Source organism: Amphibalanus amphitrite, unplaced genomic scaffold, assembly GCF_019059575.1.
Source record: "Amphibalanus amphitrite isolate SeventyFive unplaced genomic scaffold, NRLGWU_Aamphi_draft 000456F_arrow, whole genome shotgun sequence".
In the NCBI taxonomy this organism is placed as follows: domain Eukaryota; kingdom Metazoa; phylum Arthropoda; class Thecostraca; order Balanomorpha; family Balanidae; genus Amphibalanus; species Amphibalanus amphitrite.
The window spans coordinates 337,824-349,820 of NW_024881950.1; the positions used below are offsets into that span (position 1 = coordinate 337,824).

The 11,997-nt window shown below is 46.6% G+C and overlaps 1 long non-coding RNA gene across 1 annotated transcript; it reads left to right on the forward strand.

Annotated features, from left to right (window-relative positions):
- The first annotated feature begins 5,889 nt into the window (after positions 1-5,889).
- On the forward strand, positions 5,890-11,997 carry LOC122391805. Its single transcript, XR_006258410.1, has 3 exons — positions 5,890-6,162; positions 10,268-10,389; positions 11,122-11,997. It is a non-coding gene; the product is annotated as an uncharacterized LOC122391805 (long non-coding RNA).

Below are 11,997 nucleotides of genomic sequence, written 5' to 3' on the forward strand. Positions count from 1 at the left end.
CAAAAAACATGAAATCTTGAAACGCTCACAAAAGCTACAGTTAACAAACAATTTTTCAAAGTTCATGTAGAGAAAAGACGGCGCTACAAAACTGCCATTTTTGATTTTCAAAGTTTTGGGATTTTGACTTCCAAAAAATGAAGGTTGATTTTTTAGCAAAAAAAAATCCCAAACGTTTTTCGAATTTCGGAAAAATTGGAACATATGTAAGTCCCTGCGCTCTTGTATCTACTTAACAAATTTTAGATCGATGCCTCCTTTTGTGACCAAATATAGCGAAAAAAAAACTGTTGAAAATTGATGACGTCAAATTTTTAACTCATTTTTTTTGCAATTCTAGAATCTAGACCACCAGCGCAAAACAAAGACCACCATTGAACTCCCCGTGACGCGAACTGCGTCTGCATCAAATCGATACCCATTTTATGCAAAAATATTAAATTTGAAATTTGACCTAATTTGACCTGACCTGACCTTGACCTGACCTTCACCAGAACATAATCTTAAATGGCCCAAAGGCTGCCTGACCCACACAATCGCACTTGGCATGTAAAACGGACCATTAAACAGGCATCACATGATATTTTCATATTGTGACCCTCAGTGACCTGACCTCTGTGAGCTGACCTGGTATCAGTGACCTCAAATAGCAAAATATGTGTTTGACGAACAATTCCCCATCGACGATTTTCAATGAAATGCATTTTGCTCGATTTTCCAACTGTGAACTTTGAAAATTCGACATTTGATCTGACCTGTGACGTCATCGGTTTGACTGAGATCAATGAAATTAGGTCACAAGGTAGTTCCCCGTTGGGGCTATCCAACACCGTTTGCTGCTTGTCGCTATGTTGCGCATGGTTCTCGAGATCTTAGGGGGGGGGGGAATGCCCCCTCCCCTCCAACAGTTGCTCCGCAGACCCCAACGGGGTGCGGGGTAACGTGTCGCAGACATTTGACCAGATTTGAGAAAGGCCCCGAACCATGACACCGAAGATTTTGCGTCACGCTTTGCACGAAAATTTTGTGTCGGCACTTCAAAACTTATGTGAAGCACTACGTGAAAGTACCTAGGTAGGTTCAAAGCTCTCCAGTGCCTATGGATGAGTTGCGTCTAGCCGTAGCATTTCTTCAATTAAACCGACTACTTTTCATTTTATTCAATAAGCGGATTGTTTTCATTTTACCACTTCTTCCAGTCTTTGGCATAGGGCATCATGCGAACTCTTCTTTGGTGAAAAATTGTTAAATTTTCCTTTGAATAGCTCGCGAATTAGCTGGGCCACAGACTTCTCTATATATGGACTGTGCGTTGATCCGAGGAAATCAGCATTGGAGGCCCAAAAATAAGTGCACTTTTATCCATCTTTTTACAATGAAAAGGGTGTCAGAATATTTACAAATATGGACATAGGATAGCCCATACTTTTATCTACCTGTCGAATTACATTTTTTTGTTGAATTCAAAATAAATAAGAAATAAATGTATATAAATGAGAACATGTTTTCTCGTTCAGTTAGCCATTTGTTCACGCTGGAGGTATATACTTCACAAATGCAGCCGTACTTTGCGCGCATTTTCTTGCTTTTGAATGTTGGTTGCATTGTTGGTTGTCGTTGCTAATTTGTCGGAACTAGTCATTTACGTTGGTTTTGAAAAGGGTTTTGAGAAATAACGATACATTATATAGGGCCACAAGAAGCAGTAAAAATAAGTAAGAAATAGCTCGAAAAAATGGTCAAAAAAGGAAAGAATATTATCGATCACTACCTCATCACGACCGGATCAGAAAACGTGTGGTGCGAAGATGTCATTCCGGGTATCAAGCCAGAGTCAGGGCAAGAAAAATGTGAAACATAACATAATTTCTAGCAAAAAGGCAACTTTTTAGCCTCCCGTATAACTAAAAGGAAAAAATGTTCACAAACGAAACCATCAATCGAGATAAGAGATAACGCTGAGGACAATCAGATTTGCAAGTTTACTTTTGCAAACACCGACTCCTGTGAGACTCACACAGCAAGAAGAAAAACAGGACGCTATCGACGGCGCCAGTCTCAGCATACTTCCTATAATGCCTAGTGCCTTATTTCATTCTGGAGAAAAAAAAGACTCACTGAAAGGAGCTACAAAGACTTAACTTGACCAGCAGTTAATGTGAAAAGAACAACTCGCATCGCAGTTCGAAGCTACGCCGCGCTAAATAATGCCATACCCACGGCAGTGATACGCCACTACATCCAAAAGAAGTAAGCTTATTCAATCAAACAATGAAGTTTATCCAGTGTGTCGTATGGGGTTGTAGTTCATTATGGTCTGGATCAAATCATCTCGGAAGAATGCTCGATGAAATGATGGAATTCGTACCCTTCGCATCAATGTTAAACGATGAAGGTTGCCGCTCTTAAATGTTACCGCAAAACTTGCATCGGGATCGGGAAGCTCAAGAATACGCCAGTCTGCGAAGAGCGGACGGAAAAATAGCGGTGGAGCAGAAACAAGATGCATAGGACTGATTGGAGTATAAGTAGCTGGGACAAACATCTGTGCCGGTGGTGGCCTGTTATTACAGGAACTTCTACTTTGGATGTCTCAGGAAACTGGCAGGTCACCATTTCTAGGCCAGCTGTGGACATTTTTGATGGAGAAGCCAAGAAATGTCCCAAGGGCGAAGAGCATACTGTAACTAACGAGCTACAGAATATGACGGAGGCGCCGGGGGAACTAATCGTTTGGCCGAACGGGGAAGAGCACTCGATCCGCGCCCCGGCAGGTTACCTGTGCTCCAGCTTCCGAGCTGAGATGGTCGCCCTCCGAGCTGCTCTCTCCTAGCTGCTGGAGAACCCGCCGCACGCCGAAGACACCATCGTAGCCTGCACCGACTCGCAGTCCGCCCTCGCCGCCATCCGAGGTGGCTGGGCCGCCCAGCACTCCTCGCTCGGAGTGGACATCTGGAGAGCCCTCTGGGGACTGACAGCTGGAGGCCTGTTGGTCTACCTACAGTGGGTGCCCTCACAATGCAGGTTGGAAGGCAACGAGAGGGCCGACACCATCGCCAAGAAGGCAAACATACTCGACTAAAAACAAATCCTTATAGACGTCCAGAAGGCCCACTGGGCCGCCGCCAGAGTGGCGAGGGCTCGCACCGTCGGGGCCTGGCCAGCCGGCTGGTTCCACCAGCTGACGGGGATCGACTCCCGCCTACCGTTGCCGGCGGCGACCGGCCAGCGGCGGTGGACATCCACCAGCTCCGCGCCGGCCACTGGACAAGCTCCTCCCAATGGCGCCACAGAGTCGGGTTGGCGCCCTCCTGGCTGTCGGGGTGCAACCAGTGCGACGACCGACAATGCAGAGCCGCACTCTACCCGTCTGCTGAGAGGAGGCGGACAGCCCAAGCATGTCCTCCTGCGGTGCCCGGCTCTGATGGGCACCCGACATCGCCTGATGGCGACCATCAACCCCAACATGGAGGAGGTGCGGAGCGGCAGCATCGTGGTGGCCCTGGGGGCCGCCCACAGGTCCCTTCAGAGCTGCTCGGCTACGTCTCCATGGGACGAAGGGACACAATAAAAGCAACAATAGCTACAGCATGACAACGTGATGGGAACGACCGTCACAAGAGCTATCGCCTTATCATTCAGCAGCGAGTGGAAAACGAGCAGACGGAGGGATACGTTGCAATTGGTGATGCGCATGTGCGAATGTGTGAAAGTGCGACTATGTGTAGATGCGTGGTGCAAAAAGTGGGTAGCAGAGAAGAACAGTGAAGACACCGTTGCAGCAGACACACATTTTCCCGTTAAGTCCCCCATCGGCATTACCGCCAACCTTTACCACCAGCGCGGTCGGTGCACTGTCGCGCGAGTTTGTAGCCAGCCATGTCAGAGATGTGAACAATCCAGCACACGGGGGAAGAAGAAAGGGATGATAGCCACCCTTTCTCGCTGGATCCCGCTGTGAAAATGGACTAACGCCATTTTCAAGCCCACTGGTGCAATGTGAGATGAACTTGACATGAGGACATCAATGGGTGTCGATGAACGTGAAATGATGTTCCAATACAGATTCATATCGACCAGAAGCCTTTCTTATTCTGAGCTACGAGCAATAGATAGTACAAAAACAAAATATATTACATAAAATTCAGCCTGTCGACAGGAAACAATAAAAGGGTATTGTGTTACAACATATGGGTTCATATTACGGCTTCAGAAATTTGGGCCTCCAATGCTGATTTCCCAAATCAGCGCACAGTCCATGTATAGAGAAGTCTGTGGCTGGGCAAATAATGATGCGTTTAATATCTCTCTTCAGAGTCTTCAGACCACTGACCAGGACTTTTCATAACGCAGACGGGCGGGAGCGGGGGTACGACTCCTGGCGATTGGCTCCTATTGGAACAATAGAAACGCCAGCTTTGCGCGATATAGGTATGTCCGACAACGCAGACGTAAAATTCAAACAGCAGTCAAAAATAGAATTATGGAGATAAGGAAAATAATAAGCACGTATATGAACTAGAAAAAATGCTTGCATAATTCTGGTGATTTGAGGTCAAAGGTCAGGTCAGATCCCGACATGACATTTTTCATAATCAATATAGGTGGTCCTTGAAATAATAACCACCAATGGCAATGTGATAACCCACGAATAGGGGATCCGAAACGGCCCCTCTCCTTCTCTGTCTACGGTTTTAGAAATAAAGTCACCAAATTTTTAGGACCCCTCCGAGCATAAATTTTACACTTTGTTACCGAAAGATTTTCCAGAGGCTGTTTTACCTATGTTGACCAGAAATGAAGTCAGAGTAACGCAAAATTATGGTAAAACTTATGTCAACTGAATTATGGTAAACGTATGGTAAACTTATGGCAAGCATATATGATAAAAAGTAATCAAAACTGATCATTTCAAATTTTTAAACTTAATTTTTAGACGCTCTAGACCACGTAACGTAAAACTAGGACCACCATTGGGTGCCTGTGACGAGCTGCAGTGAATCATTGCGTTCCCTTTTTATGCAACCAGACATCAACTTTGAAATTTGATTTTTTACCTGACCTTGACCTAAGTTACGTCCTAACCTCCACCGGAACGAAACCTTAACTGGCCGCAATGGTCACCTGATTCATATGACCACACCATTAAATTGGATATGTAAAATGGACCGTATAAAACATGCATAGCACGTCCCTATTATAGTTCGGTTAACCCGCGCCCCGCTGAGCCCCTAACTTCCAAACCGATGGTCGTAAAAAGACGGGGAAAACGGCAATCGAAAGCTCTCAACAAGGCGGATCTTAAGAGCCCAATTTTTTTTGCTTAAATAGGTCAGAGGTCAGGGCAAGGTCAGGTCAAGGGTACAAAATGCAAGTTACTACGTTGCCGAAGAATGGACTGAGGCTGATTACCCAAAACGTGTTCTTAGGCTACCAAGACAATATTCGTTGCATACAATATCATTCAAAGGTCAAGATCAAGGTCAGGTCAGGTCAGGTCACCAAAAACAAAATATAGAAAAGGGCGTGTGCGACACATGTTTTATGGGTCATTTTAATAATAGAATTCAAAAGACACACTCAATAAGTGATATGGACCACCTCTGGATGAATTTCAGGTCGAGGTCAGGTCAAGGTCAGGTCAAGTGAGGTCAAATTTTGAAGTTGGTTGTTAAGGCCTAAAAAGGTGTCTATCTGATGCAGTTTTTCACGGTGAATCTAATGGTGCTATTCATGGTGTGTCAAAAGCACTGAACTCTAATATATACTGGAAGGAGCATTGGTGACTTGTTTTTGTTTATTTATCAACTGTCGGCCAAATGTCACGTGACATTTGACCTTGACTCGGCACCAAAATTTGATGACAAATACTGCGTGGTTGATACATTTGATGGCGTCAACAAACTGCTTGCTCCAAATCTTATACAATTTTAAGCTTGTATCAGATTTGCAATCTTTTCTCTTGTATTTTGCTGTGACCTGCCTAGTATTTTATTGCAGATTGCAGAGCTCTTACTCTGATTCAGTTTTGTGTTAGCAAGCAGCATGCCAGGGTGTTTTGCATCTGGGTGCAGCCACCACAACAGCGCTGCAAGATGTAGGTACATTTAGAAGGTTTCCAAGAGAGGAGAAGATGAGGGTCGCTTGGGTGAGGGCTGTCAGGTAAGATCCAGATGTGTCCTTGTTAGCTGTATTGATAAATGCAATACATTATGTAGTAATGATAAATGTAATAAATGTTATGTAATGACAAGCACAAACCAGGAGCTTTTACAGCCCAATGATCACCATAGGCAAAGATTCCATTTCTCGTCCTGAAAAGTGCCTTCTTGAGGAATATGTGCTTTGCTGAGGAATGCAGCCATGTCATCGTCAGCTAATCAGCATGCTGCTAACAGCCAATGGGTTTGAATTTTACAACATGATTAATCAATGCAAGCTTCCGCGTCAAACAATATTTTCTATAGAATATTGGGTAGTTGTAAAGCAGGCGTCACACTACTTTTTGCAATGAAGGAGAGGTGCTATACCCAGAGATGCTTTCTGATTGAACCAAGCCAAAACAAACCTAACTAAACCTGACCTAGCCATACCTACAACCTAAACTCTACAACCTAGGTACCTACAACTTAGAACCTACAACCTAACCTACAGCACCTCTCCTTGGTTGCAAAAAGAAGTGTGACGCCTGCTTTACTACTACCAAATATAGTTATTCTTTTATTAAAATACAGAAAATATTGTTTATATATAGGTTTTATTTTTGTGCTGATCATAATGAGCATAACAAATCAAATCCATTGCATAAAACTAATTACAGGAAAGAGAACATGAAATCCATTAAAAGCTTATCATGTTTATCACAAGTTACCTAATGAAGGTAATGCTTTGACCTGGTAATCCCTTGAGTGTAATGCCGCAGGCAGCTCTAAGGGATGTGTTGGGATGGGTAAGGAAAATATTTTTGGTTGAAGAGGTGTGTTATAGGCTACAGGCCAAATGCATACCTCTTTAACAAAAAAAAGAAAAGATGTAGGTACTCTTACCCAGCATATATTCCAGTTACTATGTACAAAAAAGACGTGCTACGAATGTTGCTAGCGAACCACTGTAGGTTGGGTTAGTTAGGGTTTGACCAGGGGTGTCGTTTTCCGAAAATGATTGGTAGGGCCCAAAGGCGGCGGCCGGACATATGTGACGGGGATTACAAGGTAGGGTACCCCCAAATCTGTCTTTTTCATCGGATTTCGGCCACTTATTTTTTTCGCCTTGGTCATTGACACGACAAACCAAAATCTAAAAAAAATGCGAAGTCTGAGTCCTTACCGAGCCCCATGCACAAAACGTGCACTGTGCAGTTATACAGGCAATAGTGTCGGAGGGATATACGTCATACTGAAAGAGGCCCACGCCGACGGCTGTGCTGAAAGGGCCAAGGGGCCAGGAACGGCTTTGATGGCCCGCCCCAAGCCGAATGAAAAAGACGGCTGCGGGGCTTTGAAGACCCACGCCAATTGCAGGATTCGACAACTAACGAGGTCTCGAGACACCACGATAGTTGGAAAGACCTGCTTGCCAAATTAAAAGGATGACAGTACGAGCCAGCGTTCAGCAAGTTACATGCCCGACCATGAAGAAGCAGAGATACAGCATCGACTTATTAGAACAAAAAGCGGTTTCTTATTATCATTTAATTTACAATGAGCCTCAAAAAAGCGCTTGCCAACATTAGAATACTGTTTTTATTATGATAGTTTATTGTGCATGTTTTTTTTCGTATTTTATCTTTTGACTTCACCTATCATAGGGATCATGCCTGTTGGTGATATTATGCAATACAAGAATACAAGAATACAAGAAAAAGCTCATTTATTCAAATAACCACCGCTAAGACAAACACATTTCGCGCAGCGCTTCGGGAGAGCCCTCAAGGTCTCCATAATCAAATGGGTTTTGGACCCATCTCACGTCTAAGACGGCTGCTTTCGTCTCCCTGCAGTCAGCGAAGTTGCCACTGCTAATTTCCTTATGTTGGGGAAGAGGTGTCAACCAGAGAGTGCAGGGTGCGGAGAATAAAGAAGAAGCGCCAACAACTCGAAGCCACATTTTATCGCTTCACTGATCGTCACCCCGCGCATGTACGCAGGACGCAGGTGCGTGATCGTGGATCAGGTGCACACTTTATGTCAGCTTTCCTATAGCCTCTCCTCGATGTATATCGAATGGACGCACATCATCAATTGTGCGAATGTGCGCCCCTGTTTTAGAAAGTTGACAAGCAGAGCCCCGCAGGCATCCCAAAATGCAACCACTATCGCCTTGCCGACTAACTTCAACTCGTAAACTCATTTGGTGGCCGTTACTCGGTGTGCTTCCACTTGCGCAACTCGGCACGGTGTCCCTTAGTGTCAACGTGTGACACCCACAATTCATTTACGGTAACAAGTTGTTCAATGACATCTTCTAGATCTTCGATAAAGGGGCCAAAACTCCGCGCTAAGCCTCCTTTCGAGCTAGCCTTTTCTCTGCAGAGTCAGCCAAGGGGGGAAACATCTTGCAGAGATCTTAAACATACTAAGACGCTGATGAATTTCTTTGAGGAACCCGATAGACACCTCCGCTTCTATGTACACTGCGTGCTTCTAGACAAGAGCATTTGTCATTTTCAACAAAAAGTGCTCATTTTTCATATTTCCTTGAGTCATAGATAACATGAGAGATTCCAGTGGCGTATCCAAGGGGGGGCAGGGGGCACGTGCCCCTCCTATCGGGTCAAGGGGGACCTTCGGGTCCTTGCGGCGCCAATCGGCCGCTGAGTGTCCACGCTGGTCATATTTCGCCTCAAAGGGACCCCACAGCGGCTCGTCAGAGCATCTCATGGGCCCCTAAGTGGCGTATTAAGATCTCCGTAAGTGCCCCACGCCGGCTTCTTAGAGCCCTTGTCACCAGTTAGGGCCTTAAGAGGCCGCCAAGGGGCCCTTACCAGCCTGCCCTTCACGATCTCTGAGAATCTCTTGCTGGCTTCTGAGGGCCCATCGGTGGCCTCTGAGGGCCCTTACTGGCCTATTAGGAGCCGGCTCTACGAGCCGCATGCCCGCCTGTGATGGTCCAACACCAATTCTCTTAGGGCCCCAATAACTGTGAGGACCCTCACCGGCGCCTCTGATAGCCCACGCCGGCGTTTCTGAGGCCCCTTCTCCCCCAATTCTGAGGGTCTTCATCAGAGGCTCCTAACTACTAAGGCTCTACACCAGCGACTCTGACGGCTCCACTGAGTCCACACTGGTGACTCGGAGGGTCCCAATGGCTTCTGAGAATACTATTCAGGTCTAAAGGGACCACTCGACGCTCCTGAAGGCACCACCGACCTCTCGAGGTCCCCTTGTCGGCCTAGGCCCGCACCAGCACTCAGCTCAGCAGCTCTCAGGGTCCCACGCATATCTGTGATGGCCATAAACCAGTGTATCTGAGGGCCCCGAAACGGCGCTTAAGAGGGCCCTCACCGGCGACTGTGCAGGTCCCACTCCGGCGCCTCTGAAAGCCCCATGCACGCATGTGCATCTGACGGACACCCACCGGTGACTTTGGCGTGGCCCCCACCGGCAATTCTGAGGATCCCACCTGAGTCTGAGAGTACCGTGCCTTTCTCTAAGGACCCCACTGAACTTCTGAAGGTGCTGCCGGCCTCTGAGGACCCCTTGCCGGCCTGAGGAGTGAGGACACCTTGCCTTTCCCTAAGAACCCCCTGCCGGCTTGCGAAGGGTTCGCGTCAGCAGCTCCTGCAGCCCACAGGCTACACACATCTGTGACGACTGTACATATATGCTTATTTTCTTATCGGTTTATTTTGATTTTTTACCAACTGATAAGTGACAAAATATTGGTAGGGCTCAGCGAACATTGGTAGGGCCCAAATAAACATTGGTAGTGCTCGGGCCCTACCAGGCCTATACAAAACGACGCCCCTGGGTTTGACCATGTTCTGAAGCATTGTAAATAATCATAATTGTTCACTCTTAGCACCTCACATTGATATAAAGCCAATTAGCTACATTTTGATTGCTAGGTGAGGATGTCAACCTTCTGATTCTGGATTCTGGAGCCAAAATAACATGATACAGTGTCAGTGATACCATCTTGTTTAGAAGCTGTGGCTGTGCTGTCTGAGTCAATATCTTACCTCTTAACACAAGGCATTTTGTATGTAAAAGTCCACTTGCAAGAACAGTATGCCAGTTGTTACATTTGTTGCATCTGTCATTTACAGACGTGCAGATGCAGTTCCCAGGAGCACTTCCCAGCTCTGTTCCTGTCATTTTGAGGAGGGCAGCTGCATCCCAACACTCTTCCAGTACAACGGGACATCGGGTACCAGATTGCTCGTTTCCGGTAAGCACTAGCCACTTAACTTCATTGTTTGAGTCCAACTCATATGCCAGGTTGCTTACCATACCAGTATATGCATAGTAATGATGCAAGTCTTGAGCCTACGGGCCCGGGCGGTGTTTCACGGGACGCTGCTACCACGCTGCTATCAAATTGCGCGAGCTGACGTCACACTTGTGGTAGTGTTGGAGCAATGGGCCTGTTCATGTCTCCATGGAAACCCAATTTGACACGTGTAAAAGCATCGTGCTGCTATCACCGGTGAAACAGGGCCCCGGTGTCGGGCTTAAAATCGGACCCGCCGGACTTTTGCCGGGCCTAAGCTCGAGGAGGCCGGGCATATGCCGGGCTCGGCAAGGGCTTGCCTGTGTTAAAGGGACAATGCCACCTTCCAAAAAGTTAATAAATTGGCATAAAAGTGATGTACCTACCATAAATCAGAAAAAGCGAAATTTTTAGGTTTACATTTTGCACGAAGCCATCAAAGCGATGCAGCAGGCTAGTCATATGTATTACTTGTTGCACACTCATATCTTGGGCAAAATGTATTGATGACAAGTGGAAGAAGTGGAAAAACGGTTTTAGCCTTTATTTGTGTATTATGTGTATACCTGTCAGCGCAGTGTGGAAGTTGAAATTGTTGGTTTGGTAAATCTTCATAAAAAACATAATAGTTGTGGTTCAGTTCAAAGTTGATTCAAATTCACAAACTCAGTTTTTGTGATGTGGTTGCAGGTCGCCTGTGCTACACCAAGCTCAGAAAGGGAAAGCGGATCACACAGCCACCATCAGCGCGCTAGAACTCCAAGGAGGATCTGCGAGCGGCGCGCCAGGCGCCGTCGGAGCAGCCCCTGGTAGCGACAGCCGCCGCGCCGTCGGAGCAGTCCCTGGGAGCCACGGCCAGCCGCTGTCGGAGCAGCCTCTGGGAGCCGGCCGGCCGCCGTCGGAGAGGCCTCTGGGAGCTTACCTGTAACTGACTGCGGCTGACGTGTGTGTCCGTGTGCGCGCGTGTGTGTGTGCGTTTCCACTGGCAGTGATAGTGACAGGTGAACGGTGTTCATGACCGATGGCCGGCGGTCTTTGTTGTTATTCTGATAATACGTATGAGACATTGTTTTAATATGTTTTGTTCTGAAACGTTTCCAAAAACTGAATCACTTCATTATCATTCTACTTTCAAGCATGTTTACCAGATAAAAGGATTTGCAAATCAAAGGAAGTAAAATTGTGTGAAAATTTACTCAGTTGCGCAGCTAGCCAACACACATTTGCTACTGTCAGGCCGCTATGGGACATGTTCAAAGTAGCTCAACGTATTGAATGACTCACTGCTCCCCCCCCCCCCCCCCGCCAACGTTGGCGCGCATTGGGCGCAGGCACAAGAGTGGTATCAACGACCGCCGTCTTGAGCTGCACCAGGGTCTGCTGGCTCTTCGTCATGTATGGTGCATTGTTCAGACATCCCCGCTGCACGCTGTACGCTGTACGCCGCTGTTTCGTTATAATATTGTCTGCTCGATTTGTTTGAAATATGGAAATATGTATAGACACTGGATGTGCAAAGCGTCCGTGTAGGACATCTACTTGTTTCAAACTGTCCCGGAGCATCCA